At 38.8% G+C, this 21,030-nt stretch overlaps 1 long non-coding RNA gene across 2 annotated transcripts; it reads left to right on the forward strand.

The window, feature by feature from the left end:
* Window positions 1–56: 56 nt before the first annotated feature.
* LOC101672834 lies at window positions 57–18,634 on the forward strand. Of its 2 annotated transcripts, none has more exons than XR_006603577.1 (3): window positions 57–383; window positions 15,023–15,095; window positions 17,870–18,634. It is a non-coding gene; the product is annotated as an uncharacterized LOC101672834 (long non-coding RNA). The 2 variants fall into 2 exon arrangements; XR_006603578.1 differs by lacking the exon at window positions 57–383 and adding an exon at window positions 6,511–6,803.
* The last annotated feature ends 2,396 nt before the right edge of the window (window positions 18,635–21,030 follow it).

The following is a 21,030-nucleotide window of genomic DNA, read 5'->3' on the forward strand; positions in this document are numbered from 1 at the left end:
GCGCGTCAGGCGCTCGCCCCGCCCCCTCGCCTGTCCGCGGCTGGGCTCCTCACGGGGGTGGCCCCGAGGGAGGGGCGCTGGGGGGGGCGGGGATGGACCCCGCGAGCTGCGGAAAGGCCCCCGCCGGGGGCGGTGAAGCGGCCTCGCGGGGGACCCCTCTGGCGCCAGCCGGGAGGAAGGGGTGGACCACTCCGGCTGCTGCAGTGTGAACCAAATCCGAAAGGAGGCGGGCGTCGGGTGCTGGAACCTTGGCGAGGGGGGCATGCTCTGCGCGCACCGCCAGCCCTCTCCTGGGCGAGGAAAACGCTGCTTTAGGAGTGCACTGGTCCCCTCGCTCTGCAAAAGAGGACCCAACAGGTGGCTTCAAGGGGAGAAGATTGTGGGTAAGGAAACCAACTCTTATGCTTTTGGGGCAAGAGAATAAAATGACACGAAACTCCTGCGTTGGTTAGTTAAAAATTGTCCCACGCACTTGCCACCTACGAGAACCCTCTCTCTGCTCCGAGGGAGAGTATTACACCAAGTTGGTCCTCGCGTGAGTCTCTGTACCTAGGACGATGGTGTTTGTGAGGGTCTGGAGAAAAATTGATTTACAAGAGAAGTTAGGACTTGGATTAGAAATTCATTTGTGCTGTGGGGTAATTTGGTACTGATCGTTTTAGAGTGACGTGCTAAGCTCGCTCCTTTCCCCTAGTGTTGGTACAAATTGTGAAACGTTATTGATCAGCTGGATTCGTAATCAGAGACATTGACTGTTTTCCTTAAGATTAAAAAGGGGGCTGTTTTTTTTTAATTGGCTGTTTTCCTCACTTGAAGAATTATTTCATAATGTCAAAGGTAAGTTTTAAAACAGGAATCGAATTAATAACGTATGATTTGCTGCAGAGGGTTTCTAATGCTGACTTTCTGACATATATACAGATATTAAAAAGCTTCAGATCATACAAACCAGGAGAGAAGCCCCTGAAATCGTTCCATACGAATATAGTCATTGTAATTACTAATTAGTATCTATTCTACCTATTAGTATCTATTGAATATCTGCTCCAGACATAGCCCTGTTCTAAGCATCAAGGAAAGAAATACGGAAATTCCTCGGCCACCTTGGCATCTTTACTCTAAAATACAAGTGTTCTGGGATCCTGGGTGGCTCAGTGGGTTAAAGCCTCTGCCTTCAGCTCAGGTCATGATCCCAAGGTCCTGGGATTCAGGCCCACATCAGGTTGCCTGCTCAGCAGGGAGCCTACTTCCCCCTCTCTCTCTGCCTGCCTCTCTGTCTACTTGTGATCTCTGTCTGTCAAATAAATAAATAATCTTTTAAAAATAAATAAAAAAAAATAGAAGTGTTCTTGCCAACATGGTTTTTAAAGATAGTTACTGAATTTCTATATGCATTAAATACCAAACTACATAAATCAAGAAATATGACCATCCCTTGGGCTCTTTGTTAGTCTGCTAACATTTTTGTGAGTTTCCCCCCCCCCTCAGCAAGATCCTGCAACATTTTTCCCTATAACTGCACTGTCCACTGTCCACTGGTATTTTCTGGTCAGAGTTATCCACTGGGTCTCAAACTGTTTCAGCATAGTTGGAGACAACATTACAGAATGGCCTTGTTTTAGCTAATGAAAACAAAGACACCAAGTGAGGTACTTTTAAAAGCGGAAGGATTCTGTAGACACATTTTCAATAAGATTTTTTAGTGGCAATCTTGTGCCTACCTTTAAAAACATTTGTAAACATTAACTACTGTTCTCTAAAGACAATTTCTAATTAAATTTTTACCCTAAAAATTAAATTTTCTTATAAACACTGCCACTGAGGCATCAGCACTTTTGTTACCAAATAGTACAAAGTCTCTGGATTTGTTCTATGAAATATTTACTTGTTAAATGCAGGCAGTGCCTTTCAGCCAAATGCCCGAAGGTAATACAAGGAAGCTTTACAATCGCCATTATAGACACAGTTTAACAGTGAAATGTAGGTTGTTGGTGAGGGTGGTTATAAGTAGAAATGAGAGAAGAGGGAGGAATAAACTAAAATAAGAGGGACATATTCCCCAGAATTTATTAACACAAATTATTTCAACAGTAAAACTATGAGCTTTCACAGTCAGAAATTGTAATGGTATCTAGGTTTTCTAATCCAGTAAGGGACCCATTTTCACCTTGGACCCAACCTGGGAATTGCTTTCTATCAAAAAAACCAAGGATTTTTTTTTAATTCTCCCATTTTTAGGATAGTAGCAGAACAGAGAAGCAGATGAGTAAGATACACAGAGATTGAATATTGTAATGCTATAGAAATATATAGTCACTTACCAAGGGTAACAGGTAAACTAACCTTAGGCATTTGGCACTTTTAACTGGAAAAAAGTAAATTTCTTTAAATGCACTGGATGAAGATTTTATATTTGAGATTCTAACTTAAGAGGATATATTTTTTTAAAGATTTTATTTATTTATTTGACAGACAGAGATCACAAGTAGGCAGAGAGGCAGGCAGAGAGAGAGGAGTAAGCAGGCTCCCTGCTGAGCAGAGAGCCCGATGCGGGACTCGATCCCAGGACCCTGAGATCATGACCTGAGCCAAAGGCAGCGGCTTAACCCACTGAGCCACCCAGGCGCCCCTTAAGAGGATATTCTTGATTAAGGTGGAAAGATGGACAAGAAAAGTGTCATCATTCCACTCCTAACTTCCAGAAGTAGGACTGTGAAGTCAATACGATCCTGAGATGTCTCACTAATATCCCCCAAATGTCAGGCGAAACAAACTAAACTGAGGCCCTTATCTTTTTTTCTCCTCTAACTGAGGAGGAATGGAACAACATTTGGAGAGAAAAATGGAACATTGAACAGATTCTCTGAGATGGAAAGGAATGATCAACGGCTCTCAAGGGAAGGGTAGATGTACGCCAAATGTCACATGTCCCTGGCAGAGGATCTTAAATCACCTCAAAAGAACTAACATGTGCTAAAAAAAAAAGGGGGGGGGGATACTAATGAAGAGTGTGCTCTATGACAGATGAACACCATCCCAACCTTCACAATCCTTCAACCATATATCACAGTCATATGTCATAAGCATATATCACAGTCACCTCAACCCCCAAACTGTAGCAGAGTCAGGAAAGCAAATGAGCTTCCACAGCAATGGGAACACAAAGAAGTCATCCTCAATAATATTATGCATGGATGGAACAGAGAATCAGCATGGCAACCAGAGCAAACATACAATAGCCAAATAAACAAAACTAAACAATGGTGGAAATAATATACCATATAGAAGACACGAAGACAAAGAATGCACCTGATTAAGAAATAAAGCTCATGGAACAGAAGAAAATTCCTCACAAATGTTTTATGCTACAAAACAACTTAAAAAATATGAGTTCAATATGATAAAAAAAACTGAGATAATAGAATAATAAAATTGAAAAAGGAGTTACAGATTTAAGGAAATGAATTGAGAACCATCATTATTATGGAATTTCTTAAAAAGAACCATGTATAAAATAGATACTGCAGAAAATGTAATTACTGACATGAAGAAAGCAGGTGAATGAATGCAGAATAAGAGAGAAAGATAAAAACTTTTAGAGAAGACAAAGATAATCCAGCATAAGAATAATTAGGGTTCCAAAGATAGGGAACACAACAAATGAGAGAGAATGTAGTCAAAGATATAATACAAGCATATTTCTGTACCAGAAAGAAACCCTTATATTTATATGCAATTGATTTTCAACAAGAGTATCAAGACAGTTAAATGGGGTAAAGAGTCTTTTCAACAATTGGTACCAAGGTAAGTGGACATCCTCTTGCATGTAGTAAAAAAAAAGAACGTGGGGTGGGGATTGGTGAAATAGGTGAAGGGTATTAAAAGGTATAAACTTCCAGTTATAAAATAAATCATTAAGACAAAAAGTATAGCCTAGGGAATGTAGTCAGTTATATTCTAATAGCATATGGTGACAAATGTGACTACACTTACTATGGTGAGTTCTCTATAATGAATAGAATTGTTAATTCACTATGTTATACACCTGCAGCTAATTTAACATTGTATGTCAACTGTAATAAAAAAAAAAGAAAGAATTTGGATCACTATCTCACATCATATACCAAAATTAAGTCAATTAGATCAAATACCTAAACATAAGAGCCAAAATTATAAAACTCTTAGAGGAAAACATAGGCATAAAACTTCATGTCCTTGGATCACCCAATTAGATTTCTTAGAAATGACACCCAAAATGGAAGTAACTAAATGAAAGAAAAAAGAAAAGATAAATTAGACTTCATCAAAATTTAAAACTTTTGTGCTTCAAAGGACACTGTCAAAAAAGGGAAAATATAACACAGAGAATGGAAGAAAATATTTACAAATCATGCATCTGATAAAGGACTAGTATCTAAAATATATAAAGAACTCTAGGGTGGCTGGGTGGCTCAGTGGGTTAAGCCTCTGCCCTTGGCTCAGGTCATGATCCCAGGGTCCTGACATCAAGGCCCACATTGGGCTCTCTGCTGAGCAGGGAGCCTGCTTCACCCCCACCCCTTCCTGCCTCTCTGCCTACTGTGATCTCTCTCTCTCTTTCAAATAAATAAATAAAATATTTTAAAAAAAATAGAACTCTAACAACTTAATAAAAAGACCAAGAACTGATGGGCAGTAATTCAGTGAATGGACATTTTCCCAAAGATATACATTGTCAAGAAGCACATGAAACGATTTTTAATGCTATCAGCCTTTGCAGAAATGCAAATTAGGGTATGAGTGAATACTGCCTCACAACCCCTAGGACAGCCGTATTAAAAAAGATGATAACAATTGTTTCTGAGAATGTGAAGAAATTGGAATTCTCATACACTGCTAGTGGGAATATTAAACACTGTAACTGCTTTAGAATATGGTCTGCAGTTCCTCAAAAAGTTAAACATAGAATTGCCATATGACCCAGCAATTCCACAGCAAGTAGAAACCTAGGAGTAAAAAAACCCACAAAACTTGTACATGAATGTTCATAGCACCATTATTCATAATAGCCCAAAAGTGGAAATAATCCAAATGTCTATTAACTGATGAATAGATAAACAAAGTGTGATACTAAGTGTGATATACATGTACACTGGAATATTATTCAGCCATAAAAATGAAGTACTGATATATGCAATAGCACGGATGAACCTTGAAAATATTATACTAAGTAAAAAAAACTACATGCAAAATGTCACATATTGTGTAATTCTGTTATACAAAATACCTAGAATAAGCAAATCCATCAAGACAGAAAGTAGATTAGTAGTTGCCATGTCACTAATAGGGTATGATTTCTTTTTGGGTGGTGAAAATCTCCTGGAATTTGTGATGATATTTGTACAACTTTGTGAATATATTAAAAACTATTGAACTGTATAGTTTAAAAGGATGAATTTTATGGTATCTGAATTATATCTCAATAAAAAGGATATTTCTCTTAAAAACTAAAAATAAAATTTGCAGAATACATCTATAATTTTCCAAGAACAATATGTTCTAGAAAAAATTTGAGACAGAATGCTTAACGCCAAGCTGGATAAACTTCAAGGATAAAGACAGTTTCAAGGATAGAATTTTTCAAGCATCCACAGAAAAACAAAATAGAACGAAACAATAAACTGCCCTAAAAAGGTTTGGGAGTAAAGACACAAGCTATCCGCTGGTTTTTCCACAGCAACAATCATTGCCAAAAAAAAAAATTTTTTTTTTTTGGAGGAGACAGTTTTACAGCTTTAAGTAAGTTATACCTACTCAAGAGAGCATTTAAGTACAAGGGGACACCGTCTTAAACATGTATGAACTCAGAAAATACAACTCATCTCATATAAGTTCTTTATTGAGAATACCATTTGATATGATGTCCTGCTAATGAAGAGGTAATCAAAATAAAGAACTCAAGAATAAAGAAGTTATGGTAAACATTTAAATATAAAATCAATTTAAATTTGTTAAATACTGAAACAATTCTAAGAACAAAGCCAATACTAAATCATTTTGAAATCATTGTTACAGAACAGAATATGAACAGTATGAACCTGGACATTATAAGAATAATATGACTAACCAAAACCAAGATTTGGAGAAGGGAGATGGGTAGTCTTCACCCTTCATATAAAGGAGTCAATAATATTATTTAAACTGAAACATATTAGGGGTACCTGGGTGGCCCAGTCAGTTAAGCATCTGCCATTGGCTCAGGTTGTGATTGTGGAGTCCCAGAATCGAGGAGCCCTGTGTCTGGCTCCCTGCTCAGTGGGGATTCTGATTCTCCCTCTGCCCTTCCCCCAGCTTGCATGCTCTCGCTCTCTCTCTCTCTCTCTTGCTCGCTCTCGCTCTCTCTCAAATAAATTTTTTAAAAAATCTTTAAAAAAATAAAAATAGGCAGAAACATATTGGTAAAAAATCAAAAAATTTTTCATGGTTTTTATAATTTCTTTTTTTTTTTAACTTTACAGGAATTGTTAAAGAAATACCACAAAGAAATTTTGTGTCAACTTGACTGGGTTAAGTGTTGCTCAGATAACCTGGTAAAACATTTCTGGGTGCATCTGTGAGGTGTTTGCAGAAGAGAGTAGCATTTGAACTGGTGAACTGAGTCTAGCAGATTGCCCTCCCTAAAGTGAGTAGGCATCATCCAATCCGTGGAAGGCCTAAATAGAACAGAAAGGTGGGCAAATTCACTCTCTGTGCTTGGGATGAGACATCTATCTTCTCCTACCCTCAGATGCTGGACATCAGTGCTCCTGTGCTTTCTAACCCAGGTGAGGACTTATACCATCAGCCCCCCTCATCCACCCTGTTCTCAGGCCTTGTGGACTCAGACTGAAAGTACAGCACAGGCTTTCCTGGCCCTCCAGCTTGTTGAAGGCAGATTGTGGGACTTCTTGGCCACATAACAAAATGAACCAATTCTTATAATAAATCTCCTCTTCTATATATCTATATATATTTTATTGGTTCTGTGTCTCTGGAGAAATCTGACTAATACATATTTTTCAAAATATCTTCCTTTAGATTTGCTTCAGATCCCTTTTCTTCCTATTACATTAAAATAAAATGAATGTGTTTCTATTAAAAATAGAATTGCTGATACGAAGCCATTTGGCAAAGGGTTTCAACCAGCTTTTAGTGAAGAGCTGAAAATTCATATTAGAATGCCACTGCATGGTATTCATAGTTACCACTCCAATAAACTGTATGTGGTTCTCATTCTGTAGGGTGGGCTCAGTTATAAATTCCATTAAAATCCCAAGTATGGAATAAGTCACATAGTACCCCAACTGAAGATTGGATCCCGAAGCCCAGAGTGGGCAGTCAGGTTAATGTCACTCTGGAAAGGTTATTGTAGCTGTGTTTCTTGTCTGGGTGAGCTACATGTTAATGACAGCACAGGAAATACGGTTAGAGAATGCAAAATCTAAGTTCCTATTTCCTGAGTAGATGTGAAAAAAGTCAGGCAACACATGCGTCACCACCCTAACTTGTGCTAAGATTGTGGAATTCACAGGGAGAGCAAGCTGTGAAGCATTCTTTGGTCTGCTTGACAATGGGGGGTGAGAGTACGGCTTCAGTCCTGGGATTCCTTCCTTTAGTTACTGCTTTGACTCAGGACGATCTGCACACTCACTGTAAAATGCAACAAACCTCTTTCCATCCATGTTCCATTTAACCTTGTCAATGTCAGTAGGCACCAACAGAAGACCCCTAACAGAAGACCCCTAGAGACAATTTTCCCTATTCTGGATTGGATCCAAAACCAGATGTGAACCTTAAGGTTGAGAATCCAAAGCCAAGAAGGGGAAATGTCAAGTTTCATGAAATCGTCCAAATGCTTTCACTTTGAGTTGATTCTTTCAGGATTTTAGTCAATTTCTAGGTATGTTTAGGGGGCCCTTTTTGGTCTGAAATCTAGAATGTGCAAAATATTTGTGGTTTTGGAAATTACCAAAATTAAGCTTGCAATCTGCTCTGAGTCAATAAACTTCAGAGAAGGGTTCCATTACTATGGCCCCATTGGTCCCATCATGTCATCAAGATCAGGTGTCATTCATTCATTCAACCAATATTTAGTGAACATATACTCTGTGTCAGGCTCTGTGCCAGGGACAGGGAATGCAACAGTGAACAAAAAAGAAAATAAAACTCTATGCCCTCAAGGAGCTTACATTCATTCATTCAACAAGTTCTTTGTTGTTGTTACCTCTACAACATATCTGCTTTTTTTTTGTTATTGATTTCAGAAAAATTCTAGAGATCATTGCCACTTAAAAAGTAAAACTATGTATGGGGCACCAGGGTGGATCAGTTGGTTAAGTACCCGACTCCTGACTTCAGCTCAGTTTACAGTCCTAGAGTTCAGGGTGTGAGATAGAGCTCCACCTTAGACTCTGCACTCAGTGGGGAGTCTGCTTGGGATTCTCTCTCTCTCTCCCCCCTGCCGCTCCCCCTACTCACACACACGATTTCTCTTTCTCTCTCAAGAATAAATAACTCTTTTTTTAAAAAAAGTCTAACTATCTAAGTTCACAAGCTAAAAAAATAAGGGTCATGTCATATAGTGTTTAAGAAAAAAACCTGTGGTGTCACACTTTCTGGGTTCATGCCTTGGATCCAACAGTTTTCAACTTGGTAACTACGGACAAGTCTCCTAACTTCTTTTTTTTTTTTTTTTTTTAAGATTTTATTTATTTATTTGTTAGAGAGAGAGCGCACAAGCAAGGGTACAGCAGGCAGAGGGAGAGCAGACAGAGGGAGAAGCAGGCTCCCCACTGAGCAAGAAGCCTGGTGTGGAACTTGATCCCAAGACCCTGAGATCATGACCTGAGCAGAAGGCAGCTGCTTAACCGACTGAGCCACCCAGGGGCCCCAAGTCTCCTAGCTTCTTAAAGCTTCAGTTTCCCTATCTGGAAAATGGGCTGGTTTAATAATAGAACTTCTTCATAGACTTGTTTTGAGGGTGGGAGACAATCCGTGTAGAGTTTTGCAATAGCACTAGACACATAACAATTGAGTGATAAATATTAGCAATTGTTAATGGTAAAGGCATTTAAAATGCAAAAGAATATTTTAACTATCAAAGATCCCTTTGACAAGGATTATTTAAGTGTCGATTTACCCAAGGAAATCTAAATTCAGAACAGAAAAGCTTAATATTATTTCATGATTAACTGAAAATCAATCAGAAGTTAAAATAACATAAAAATATTTGTTTTAAGTTTTTTAGTAATAGATTGTGAGGTAAAACTGTAAATACTGTAAGTTTGGTATCTTTCAAATGCACTTTGTACAACCTCTGATCATGGAAGTATAGAATTATACCTATTCACTGAGAAACATTTCCCACTAAATGCCCATACTTTGAGCTCCCAACCAGACATTGTGAAACAGCAGGATTCAACAAGAAAGGCTGGCAAACTCATGTATGATGGAAAGAATGAAGAAGTGCTCTGTCATCTGAGACAAAGTTGATCTGGACACTGACCCATATATATCTACAGAGTGCCATCCCCAACACAGCCATGTCTGACGGTCGGGCTGCACATCTCATCCTAGAATCTCCACTTTTCCCAACCTCCTCTATCAATTAGCATGGTACTTATTTCTGGAGGATGCCAAGTTTACCCATAGTAGAGGATTTATTTTCTAGTCAACAGATGCTTTCAAGTGGTAATTTAACTGTCAATGAAAAATAAATAAAAGGTGTTGCAAATTCTGTAAGATCTAAGCCATTCATGGAAGCTCTGTTGTTACTGAATGTATCTTCCTCTCAGTTGCCTGGGGAACTGCATTTTAATGTCACACATCAAGCAGCTCTTTCCTGAATGTAATTGTAGTTTTTCTGATGCTATGGTTAAAGCTGTTCAAATGTTTGGCTTCTGGCAAATATTTCCTAACATCATTCATGACAGTGATGGATCTGAAGCAATTTTAATGCATTTTTAAATTCCACTAACTTGTTAAATAACCAGAGAAAGAATCCTATATAAATTGAAAATATCTTTATTACCCGAAGAGGTGTCTGGGTAGATACATTCAAATTTGTAATGATCTGATGCTTTCAAGATTGTGGTTGGTCCTTTGCAGAATCACATGCAGAGGGCAGCTGTGATCTCTCATCAGAGAGGTATCTTATGGCAAGAGGAAGCCCTGCACTGGCTTGACCATTGGTTTTTTGCAGTCACTGCTAGATACCTACCCAATATCTCTCTTGCCTTCTTTTTTTTAACTGAGAGATCTCAGCTTAGTTCCAAGAGGCAATGTGGCTGGACTTGGCTAAAAACACATGTTTTCCAAGCTTTCTGCAGTTTCAATGGTCTTATGACATCATTCTACCCAGAGTTACCAGTCACTGGGTGGCATTTCTGGGAAAGATCTTTCACGGCATATGGATTGGTGCTCAGCTGATAGGCACTTTATGTCCTTCACATTCTTTCTCTTATCAGGAGTTCAGAAGCCTTGCTAGAATTGGATTAGTCCTCTTTGCCCAGGAAACCACATACATGTTCAAGATGGCTGAGCAGAAAGATAGGAAGATCCTAAGTCCCTGATAGCTGAGCATAACCTCCATTCCAGCCCGGGACCACCTCCCTCCTGGCTTCCCACTACTTGAGAAAAGTGAAATAATTTGTGCCACTAGTGTTTGGGTCCCTATCATTAAAAGCCAAAAACAAATCTTATCTGATACAAAATTTATTACCTGTAAATGGAGTTCTGCAGGTAAAATTGGAAACTAAGTGTTTGGACAGAGGGCTTTAAAGATCCACCTATTGGAGGCTGGAAAGCTAGTGGTCCCTGTTTTGGCAAGGCATTTGACTAAACTGTCTCTGTTATACCTTGCTTGCTGTGCCTCAGTCAGCACTATGGTGGGGGATTAGGAAGACAGATGGAATCTGGTCCATTGGGAACATTTTTTTTTTTTTGAAGTGCATTTTTTTAAAGATTTTATTTATTTATTTGACAGACAGAGATCACAAGTAGGCAGAGAGAGAGGAGGAAGCAGGCTCCCTACTGAGCAGAGAGCCCTATGTGGGGCTCGATCCCAGGACCCTGGGATCATGACCTGAGCTAAAGGCAGAGGCTTTAACTCACTGAGCCACCCAGATGCCCCTGGTCCATTGAGAACATTGCCAAGTCATTCTAGATGAGCTCTGCCAACCCCAGACTCCTTATTGGATAAGAAGAATGGTCCTCTATATTTTCTTTGCATTTTATATTATAGAATCCATTCTAGTTAAGGCACATAAAAGAAAGGAATGACTCCAAGTACTTTGCATGGTGCCTGGCATATGAAAACTAAAAGGAATTTGTTAAACAAATGGGAAACTCTTACCATCTTCTTCTTGTCTCAATTCAGAATGTGCATCGATAAGGATGTTGCTTTTGTTGGTTTTACCATTATCTGCTAGTTTATCATCCTTCCTTCAAGAAAGTGAATAATTTAAAAATTGATTAAATGACTAGGTTGGAGAAGCACTTGGCTGGTTCAGTTGGTAGAGCATGTGACTCTTAATCTCAGGGTCATGAGTTTGAGCCTCATGTTAGACATGAGTTTTCTTAAAAAATACACACACACATGCATACATAAAGTTGGACTACCACACTTTAATGTTACTTCAGTATTAATTTTCTTCATTCTTCGTCATCATCCTCATTCTGATCTTGGCCTCTGTGATAGTTGCTATTACCTTATGAGTTTGGGATTTTAAAGTCTTTGGTTGACCTTGCTGTGTATTTCTCCTTCTGTCCATCTGTGAGAAGGTGATTGGGTTGGACATCATGGCCCCATGGAGGCAGGCTCTTTGAAGGAATGATTAATGTTTGTACTTAATGCTTTTAAAAAAATTGTAAATTTGTTTTATTGCAACAGTAAGGCATAAACATATGCTGGTTACTATATTGACTGGGTAGCAAAGAATTCTAGATGTCTCTATCTCCATTCTCCCCTTCTTCTAAAGCAATAGAATCCTAACATTAATTGAAGTACATGGCTACCCTCAATGAAGATACTTTCCTGACACCTTCACACTTAGATGAGGACACTGATTTCTGGGGGTATGGACAGGTGCTCAGCTGGACAATGGGATGTTAAGAAAAAGAATGTATTCAACTTTCAGGTTGCGTCTCACTTCTTGTAGCCTGAAATGGGAACACAGGGGCTTAATGGATTATGTAGACAAAGCAATCCCCTAGAGATAATGGAAAAACCAGATAGATGGAGCCTGGAGACTTAGTGACTTTGTGGAGCAGAACCACTATGTGAGTCCAGTCACATACTTGACAGAAAAATAAATTCCCCTGGTTGTTTAAGCCACTGGTGTTTTGGACTTCCATTATTGGAAACAAAACCTATGTTCTAATTACTACAACTGGGATATATAATTTAGACTTCAGAACCAGACCAAAAGTGATGCAAATGTCAATCATATGATATTGGCATCCTGCATATTTATCTGATTTGTCAACATTTAACTGACATCATTGTTGTAGAACTCTGTATTGATTAGAGAAAATCCCACATTTTAATAAAAACAACTTTGAATCTTTCCTGGAATTAGACCCTTCTCTGATGACTTCTAATCTCAAAGCCTCCAGATTCCTTTCTGTAGCTGTTAAGGACTGTTTACCACTATTAGAGAAATGGTCTTGCCATTCCCTTTGACTTTCTATTTTTTTCTTGTTTGATTCAGTGTATGAATGTCTAGATTTGCAACCAGGGTTTTCTGTAAGACGACACACATCCCAGTTTGCCTGGTACATCCCTAGTTTTAGCACTGAAGGCATAGAAAACCCCTCATTCTTGAGAAACCAAGATGGTTGTTTACACTAGTTATGCTTTAAATATGATACCCTGTTAACTTTTCCCAGAGCTTCTGAGTTTTTAATCTACAACTACCTTTCTACTTTTTTCCCTTTCATTCTCAACTAACATTTGTTGATTGTCCATTATAGGCCAAGTATAATGTTAGGTTTTGGAGAAGTACAAAGGATAATGGGAAAAGGACATCTACTAAAGGAAACAGATGTGTAAATCTAATTATAATAAAGTATAATAAATACAATTAAAGAGGTAAGTGTGAAATATTTGGGGAGTACAGGGGAAGCAGTAATTTGAAATAGTGTTTGAGTTAGGAAAGGGCTTTATAGAGAAGGAAGCATTTGCTATGCATCCTAAAGATGGTTAGGTACTCATCAAACAGGGAATTTGTTTCTTACCACATAGTCCTTCCTTTATAATGGAACTTTAATCTGAACAGAAGTTCAATACAAAACAAACCAAAAAAATGGAAATGGATGTTCATTATTCACTATTTCTTTTTGTGAAATTTTTATCTGAACTTTTTTCCCACCCAGAAACATGTCACAGTAGTTCTGATTAAAGAAATGCAAACAGAAGTTGTTAGATAGATAGGAAGACTAATGAAAAGGGGGCATACAGTTGATGTAAGCCCTTTTGACATTCCCCCTTACCGTTCCTGGGATCAGTGGTGATGACTGGCTTCTGACAGCCATCTTGAACCATGGACCATGAGGAAACTTTCAAAATGAGTGCACTAATGATGGCAGATTAGAAAAATAGGATGATACTTGGCTCCTGATAATTGTGGAGCAACCATAGGGGTCCTGGACTATCTACCTCAGGACTTTTACAAGAAAGAAAACTAATCATTTATGTATTCATACCATTGGTATTTACAAGTTTTGGGTTATATGAAGTTAAACCTAATCACAACAGATATAAGGGACAAGTCAAATTTTTAGTGATTACTATATTAGTAGTCAAACACCCACCACTACTATGACAGTTTAAGAATTCTCTGACATAGAACATAGACATCATTCTAGATAATAGAAAAATATCAGGCAACCTTTGGCCATATCCCACTTCAGCCCCGCTTAAGCTCCCATCTCTCTTCAGATGCTGGGTCCCCCTCTTACCACTTCCCCTCTTTTCAGGTTTAGCTCTATTTGCCCACCATGGCAACCATTACATTCCTGTCCATTTATTTTGTTAATTAGTTCATCTACACTCGAGGTCTCAGCCTAGCTAAGCCCTGATGGTCATGTACTTTCTACTCCCAAAAGATATTTTGCTTATCATGGACAACTTTCTTCCCTGTAAAGAATTCTATATTAACTCAAACTAACATTTTCCCTTCTACACATATGTTATCTCAAAATCCCAAAGCTTCCTCAACAAACCTGTAGCCATTTGTAGCAGTTCTATATCATTTCATACCCATGGAAAATCTTGGTCCACAAAGGAAACTCCTAACTGAAGATGCATGGATTGAGTTTATACTGTTACATGATAAACTGAAGCATATTAAATTTTCAAGATTTTGAGCAAAAATTGATTCCAGTCAGGCAGCACCAAACTGGAAGTGGTTAGGAAGGCTCCACCAAAAGGATCCAGGGAAAAGACTTTTATAGAGAAGATATGGAAGCAAAGCAAGGAAATTATTTGGTTGGCGATAGCTTAAACAGTTGCCTTATTTGGGAAAGTGTAGTTGTCTGTTTGTGATTGATTGTCCTTGGGTTTTGATTTCTTTACCTTGAGTCATTTACAAGCTTGAGTTTTGGTTTGCTTGCTCAGGCCACAAAGACATTAAAGTTACTTCAATCTAATGGCCTCCTTGTTGAATTAACCTAACAATCTAAAACCCTAACAATTTCTTCATACTCCGACTGTAGAGTACAAATTTTTTTTCTAAATCTAAGGAATGTGATCATTAATACCAATGTTATATATGTTTGTTTAAACCCATCAGGTCCCAGAAAAAACTCTGAGTTAATGTACTGTCCTGTTCAGGTATCAGACTTACATTTTCATGAGAAAGCCTAGAGACAAAAACTGTTAGAATTTAGGCTGGTAGGGAGGTATTCTTGAGCAGGGAAGCCTCAGTGCTCCTCAGTTTTCAATGAATAAGAAACTCCCACTCCCAATCTTCAGCCTCTAAATAGAGCTGTCTTTGGCTTTCAGGTGCTACGAGATATGAGGGAGATGGGAGAGGCTTCAATGGAATTGGAAAAAGGGATATATCCCAGCAATCATAGTAAGTCCTGGGTCTTGGGAAATAGCATCACGTGGGTCTATAGATCTGCAAAGTTGTGAAGAATCTACAAGGAGAGCTGTATAAACTTTCCTCTGAAGGCTAAGTCAATTTCCTTCTCTTGACTCCCTGTTTTAACTTGACCTGTATCTTTCCTCTTCTTCTGGCTTCTTCCACATCTGCCAAACTCTGCCCTCTCACTTTTGTTATATACCTAATATTAATGATTATTTAAAGAAATGAAATGTATTTCCAAACTGAGTGTGTTTGTGTATAACAATAATATATACATATATCTCCTTATTGAAATCTACACAATTTTATAAGAGTAGGCAGATGTAACATTTGTGAGTTGGGGAAATATAGTTTACTTAGAACAGTGAAACCTCTCAGAATGCTAACACAATGGGAGTATGTGTTTAAACAGTATATTCCAAGCTTTAGTCATTCAAGTAGCATCTGGCTCTCATGATTGTCCTTATTTCTGAGGATATTTTAAAAGCTCTATGAGCCATTGCACCAAAAACTTGGAGGGGTGTACAGAGATATTCCCAACTTTGTATGTTGTAATCACCTACCTCAAATATGATTCAAACCATAAAAGAAAACAGGCCCTTTAATCACTAGGCCAGGAATGGTGTCCAACTAAATAAGGATCAAACACAAATCAAGAAATGACCAGGGGGTGCCTGGGTGGCTCAGTCGTTAAGCGTCTGCCTTCGGTTCAGGTCATGATCTCGGGGTTCTGGGATGGAGCCCCACATCAGGCTCCCTGCTCAGTGGGAAGCCTGCTTCTCCTTCTCCCATCCCTTCTGTTGGTGTTCCCTCTCTCGCTTTGTCTCTCTCTGTCAAATAAATAAAAGCTTAAAAAAAAAAAAAAGCTTTAAAAAAAATTAAAAGAAAGAAATGACCAGAAGGCAGAGAAACTCAACCATCACCCTATATCCCTGAGCCACACTCCTTCAAGCCAAAGGAGAAAGTCTAGCTACGCTCTAGGCTAATAGAGCCTTTACATGGAAACCTGTGAGCAGTGGCAGAGATTGAGAGGAAGAGCCTCCAAAAACCATTCATCCTGATTTGGGCAATTGTGTAGAGAGAAAACAGTTTGGCATTCAGACAAGCCTGTGGAATTACAATTTAGCCACTTATTAGAAGCTCTGCCTTGGGCAGATCCCTTAACCACTCTACTGCATTTTCATTTTCTGGAAAATGGGACTAACAATATCCTCCTTATAAAGCTACTGAAATAACTTTTTAAAATATAACTTACATGATATGCTCCCATTTATATAAATTCTACAAACAGGGAGAACTCATCTGAGATGTTAGAAGTTAAGGTATTGGCTGTCTTTGAGAGAGGGGAGGGTCTTTGCTGAGAAACGGGAACAGTGATAACTGACTCAGCTTTCTGCTCATGTTTTGGGCACATTTCTGTATGTAAGTATATTCGACTTTTGTTAAAGTTGAAAGAAATGACCTGCGTAAGAGTCCAGTACTGTGCCTGAGAGATTCTAGGCCCTTGGTGAATGGCAGTTGTTAATAGTTGTCTGTTTTAGATGTTAAAGCCTGTTGAAAGGTATGCAGTTGAGAAATCAGTAAGACTGAAGCCAGATTTTAAGATTCCAATAATTTGTGCAGAAGCACAACATGTCATTAACAGCCCACATGAGCATTTCAGAAATACTGTTATTAGCACCAGAGGAGGAAGTAACTGCAAGGTGTGAAAAACTATATTTCATATAATTGAAGAGGATCTGTTGTACTGTTATACAGCTAGTTAAACACACAATTTTTCCATTGAAAAACTGGGGCAAGCCTTGGTCTAGTCAAAGGGGTTGATCTAATCAAGCTTTGATTGGTAGCCCTTCTTGCAATATAACAGAAGAAGGCATTTAAAATGAAATCTTCAGGGATGCCTGGGTGGCTCAGTCAGTTAAGCAGCTGCCTTCAGCTCAGGTCATGATCCCTGTGTCCAGGGATCAAGTCCCACATCAAGCTCCTTGCTCGGCAGGGAGCCTGCTTCTCCCTCTGCCTCTGACTGCCACTCTGCCTGCCTGTGCTCACTCTCTCTCCCTACCTCTCTCTCTGACAAATAAATAAATTTAAAAATAAAATGAAATCTTCATTTTTATCATTTCCTTTCACTATCACAATTTTCCCATCAGTTTGGATACAGGATCTTATCAATTTGAGCCTGCATTTATTTGGATGTCAGCAGTTGAAGGACTCAATAAATTGGAGTAGGGAATAACAGCCTTGAGTTACTTCCCCTTGACTCCTAATGCCTTCTTTCCCCTACCCCACAATCCAAGTTTCCCAGATTGTCACCCTTTAATGTGTCAAAATTAAACTGAAACATTAAGTATTGCAAAATAAATAAATAAATAAATAAATAAAAACAGCGACAGAGGAGTGAAACGTACCTTTCATACAAGATATGAAAGTTCACTTAATTGGGCTTAGCCCGGACCCTGGGGAAAATTAGGATCAGATCTCTGTTATCAGCTGACAAGAACAGATCAACATGAGTTGCCAAGTTTAAATAAATGAACAGGGGTAATTGGTAGGAAAGAAGCCAGGGAAATTTAGCAGGAAGCAGCATTTCAGAGGTAAGGATTGTTATTCCCATTTTACAGAGGAAGAAACTGTTTTTTATTTGCTGAATGTTACTAATTTGTTCCGCTGGTAAGTATCATGAAGCCCCAACTGGACCAACCCACCTTTGAGCCTTTGTGGAGAAAAAAGGCAGGCCAAATGATCAGTAGTCTCTCTTCCAGATACAGTGCCTGCCCCAGGAGAAAGAGAATGGAAGACCTCCTCCTGTCTCCAATGACTCTTGGAAGACCCAGGGCTGACAACCAAGAGCCTAGATTGTCACTGGGACACTTTCTTCCACACACCATTTGTCTTCCATCTGTCGCCTTGCCCTAAGACCAAATTCCAGTGGGATGCATGGCCGTATCATTGATGCCCCCAGTCCTTGGATATCAGCCTGTGGCAGGTTTTTTTTTTGTCCCACTTCCTCTTCATAACCCCTGTCTGACTTTCTCAAAAGAATGTAACCCTCCTTAGGCATCACGCTATTTATCTATGATAGGCTGCAAAGAGGCAGTTAAGAAGGTTGGCATCTGTATGGTGAGATGCAAGTTGAATGGTTCTCACTTGTTTTCCTCTAGTATGTATTAGGAAAACATCAGAAACACTTTTCATTGGCAAACATACATCCAATTCCCACAAACAGAATCTAAAGCCATGTCCAATATCCTCTGAGTCCATAGAGAAGTTTCTTATTGTTTATTTTATTTTAGTATTTTCCTCTAACCACAAGGAAGATGATCACTTGGCAGCTGTGATGAGAAGAGTCCAGGCCGAAGTCTGACAGACCTAGATTCCAAATCTTCTAACTCTTCTCTATACTGTGTGACCTTGAGAAAATACTGAACCTCTCCTCTCTGGGCGATATTTTCCTCACGTGCAAAAAGGGACAATTTCTTTTGAAAATAATGAATGCAAAACACCTTGTTAATAATTATTATGATTATATCAAATAATTTTTTAAGATTTAATTTATTCATTTATCAGGGAGAGAGAAAGAACAAGCAGGGGGAGCAGCAGGTAGAGAGGGAGAAGCAGGCTCCCTGCCCAGTGGTGACCGGATGCAGGGTTTTTTTTGTTTGTTTTTTGGGGTATTTTTTTGGGGGGGGGTTGTTTTTTTTTGCCAATAGTAGGTTATATCAATTTATTTCACATAAGAACAGCGGATTTCAGGCCTATGATTTCAGGTTTTGATCCCAGGGTCCTGGGATCATGACCTGAGCCAAGGGCAGACGTTTAAACAACCGTGCCACCCAGGCACCCAATAGCAAATAATTCTTTATTCTTTTTTTCCCTTAAAATCTTCCATCACCTTTAAACAAAATAAGAGCAAAATAATTGTATTTCTTATAATCTTTCATCTCTCTAAGAACAAAAAGCCTAACTGTGTGCGTGTGGCTGCACCTGTCTGTTCACTTGCATAGTGTCACCATTTCCCAGGAATCAATACAATTATTTGCCCCTAGACATAGTTTCCCAGCAACACACATCTTGAACCAATTCAGCTGAATTTCCTTTGTCATTTATTGCCACCTGGCTCCTGCATCAAGTGACTCTGTAACCTTCCACAAACATTAGGAGTATGCCTACTTAAGGGAAATGAGTAAATATTATGTTTATACACTGTCTTTCTCTTGGGATTTTACGATACAGAGCAAAAAGCTATAGCCAAAGCCACCATAGTCTGTTCAAAGGCAGCTGGGTAGGTATTTTGGTGCCACGCAAACAGAGCAGAACAAATTCTCTCCCAGGGTTTTCTGACTGGGAGGAAAGGCAGGACTTGCAACAACTATTGATGATCAAGAGAGACCCAGGAAATAATCTGATTTTTCTGCACAAGAGTCTACCTTGACATCTTCTCTTTCTTTCCACTGGGAACAGGCTGACAAGTACCTTTAAGGCAAAACAACAGTCAAGTTATTGCCAAACAGTAATTTAGCAAATAGTATATAATTTTTCCATGTTTCAAGTGTAAATATCCTTCACTTTAAATTCTCTTTATCTTTCCAAATCAAATTTTTAAAAAATATTTTATATATTTATTTGACAGACAGAGATCACAACTAGGCAGAGAGGCAGAGAGAGAGGAAGGGAAGCAGGTTCTCCGCTGAGCAGAGAGCCCGATGCGGGGCTCGATCCCAGGACCCTGAGATCATGACCTGAGACGAAGGCAGAGGCTTTAACCCACTGAGCCACCCAGGCTCCTCCCAAATCAAATTTTTAAAACTTTATTTTGTTTGGATTCTTGTAGGCAAGATGTTTACCTTGGTATTCACTATGTGATTGCTAAGCAAATTAATCATTTTAAAATAATAATGTACAGTTTTTTTTATTTGAAAAATAATGATAGATGTTTTTGATAGGGTTAAAATCTCCTATAACTTCACCACAATTGTTATCAATTTGCTATATTTCTTTTTAATCTTTTTACTTTCCTATATATAGATGGTTATTTTTATTTCATATTGTTATATTCCATTGACAACCTGCTTTGTATTCTATGAATTTTTCCATGTTACAACAAAATTTTTGTAGCCACTTAAAAAAAAATAGCTTACTATCCAGTTAATTTGATCAATCTCTTATTAACAATAGAGTACATCATTATCCACTATCACTCAAGGATAATCACTCTCAAATGACCTTTGCCAGGGTCTTAAATTTGTACCAGGTATAGATAAGTAAATTACTCTTTACTTTTAAGGTACTTTTCCTTAGCTTGTACTTGAAAAAATCTGTATTACAAATGATGTGAACTTGCATAAGTTATTTAGCTTCTAAACTCAGCCCTTTTATGTGTAAAAAACGAGGATGATAATAGAACCGCATTAGAAGATGATGTGATATTGGGCACCTGGGTGGCTCAGTGGGTTAAACCACTGCCTTCAGCTCAGGTCATGATCTCAGGGTCCTGGGATCGAGTCCCGCATTGGGCTCTCTGCTCAGCAGGGAGCCTGCTTCCCTTCCTCTCTCTCTGCCTGCCTCTCTGCCTACTTGTGATCTCTCTCTGTTAAATAAATAAAATCTAAAAAAAAAAAAAAAAAAAGATGATGTGAGATCAATTCCTCTCATATACTAAGCAATCACTGAATGCTACTGATAAATGCATGGTATGGGTTTTTGTTGTTTTTTGTTTTGTTTTGATTTTAAAGATTTTATTTATTTGACAGAGAGAGACACAGCGAGAGAGGGAACACAAGCAAGGGGAGTGGGAGAGGGAGAAGCAGTCTCCCTGCTCAGCAGAAAGCCCGATGCGGGGCTCCATCCCAGGACACTGGGATCATGCCCTGAGCCAAAGGCAGATGCTTAATGACTGAGCCACCTAGGCGCCCTGAATGGTATG

The sequence above is a fragment of the Mustela putorius genome, unplaced genomic scaffold (assembly GCF_011764305.1).
Source record: "Mustela putorius furo isolate JIRA1106 unplaced genomic scaffold, ASM1176430v1.1 tig00000129_pilon_pilon_pilon, whole genome shotgun sequence".
Lineage (NCBI taxonomy): Eukaryota > Metazoa > Chordata > Mammalia > Carnivora > Mustelidae > Mustela > Mustela putorius.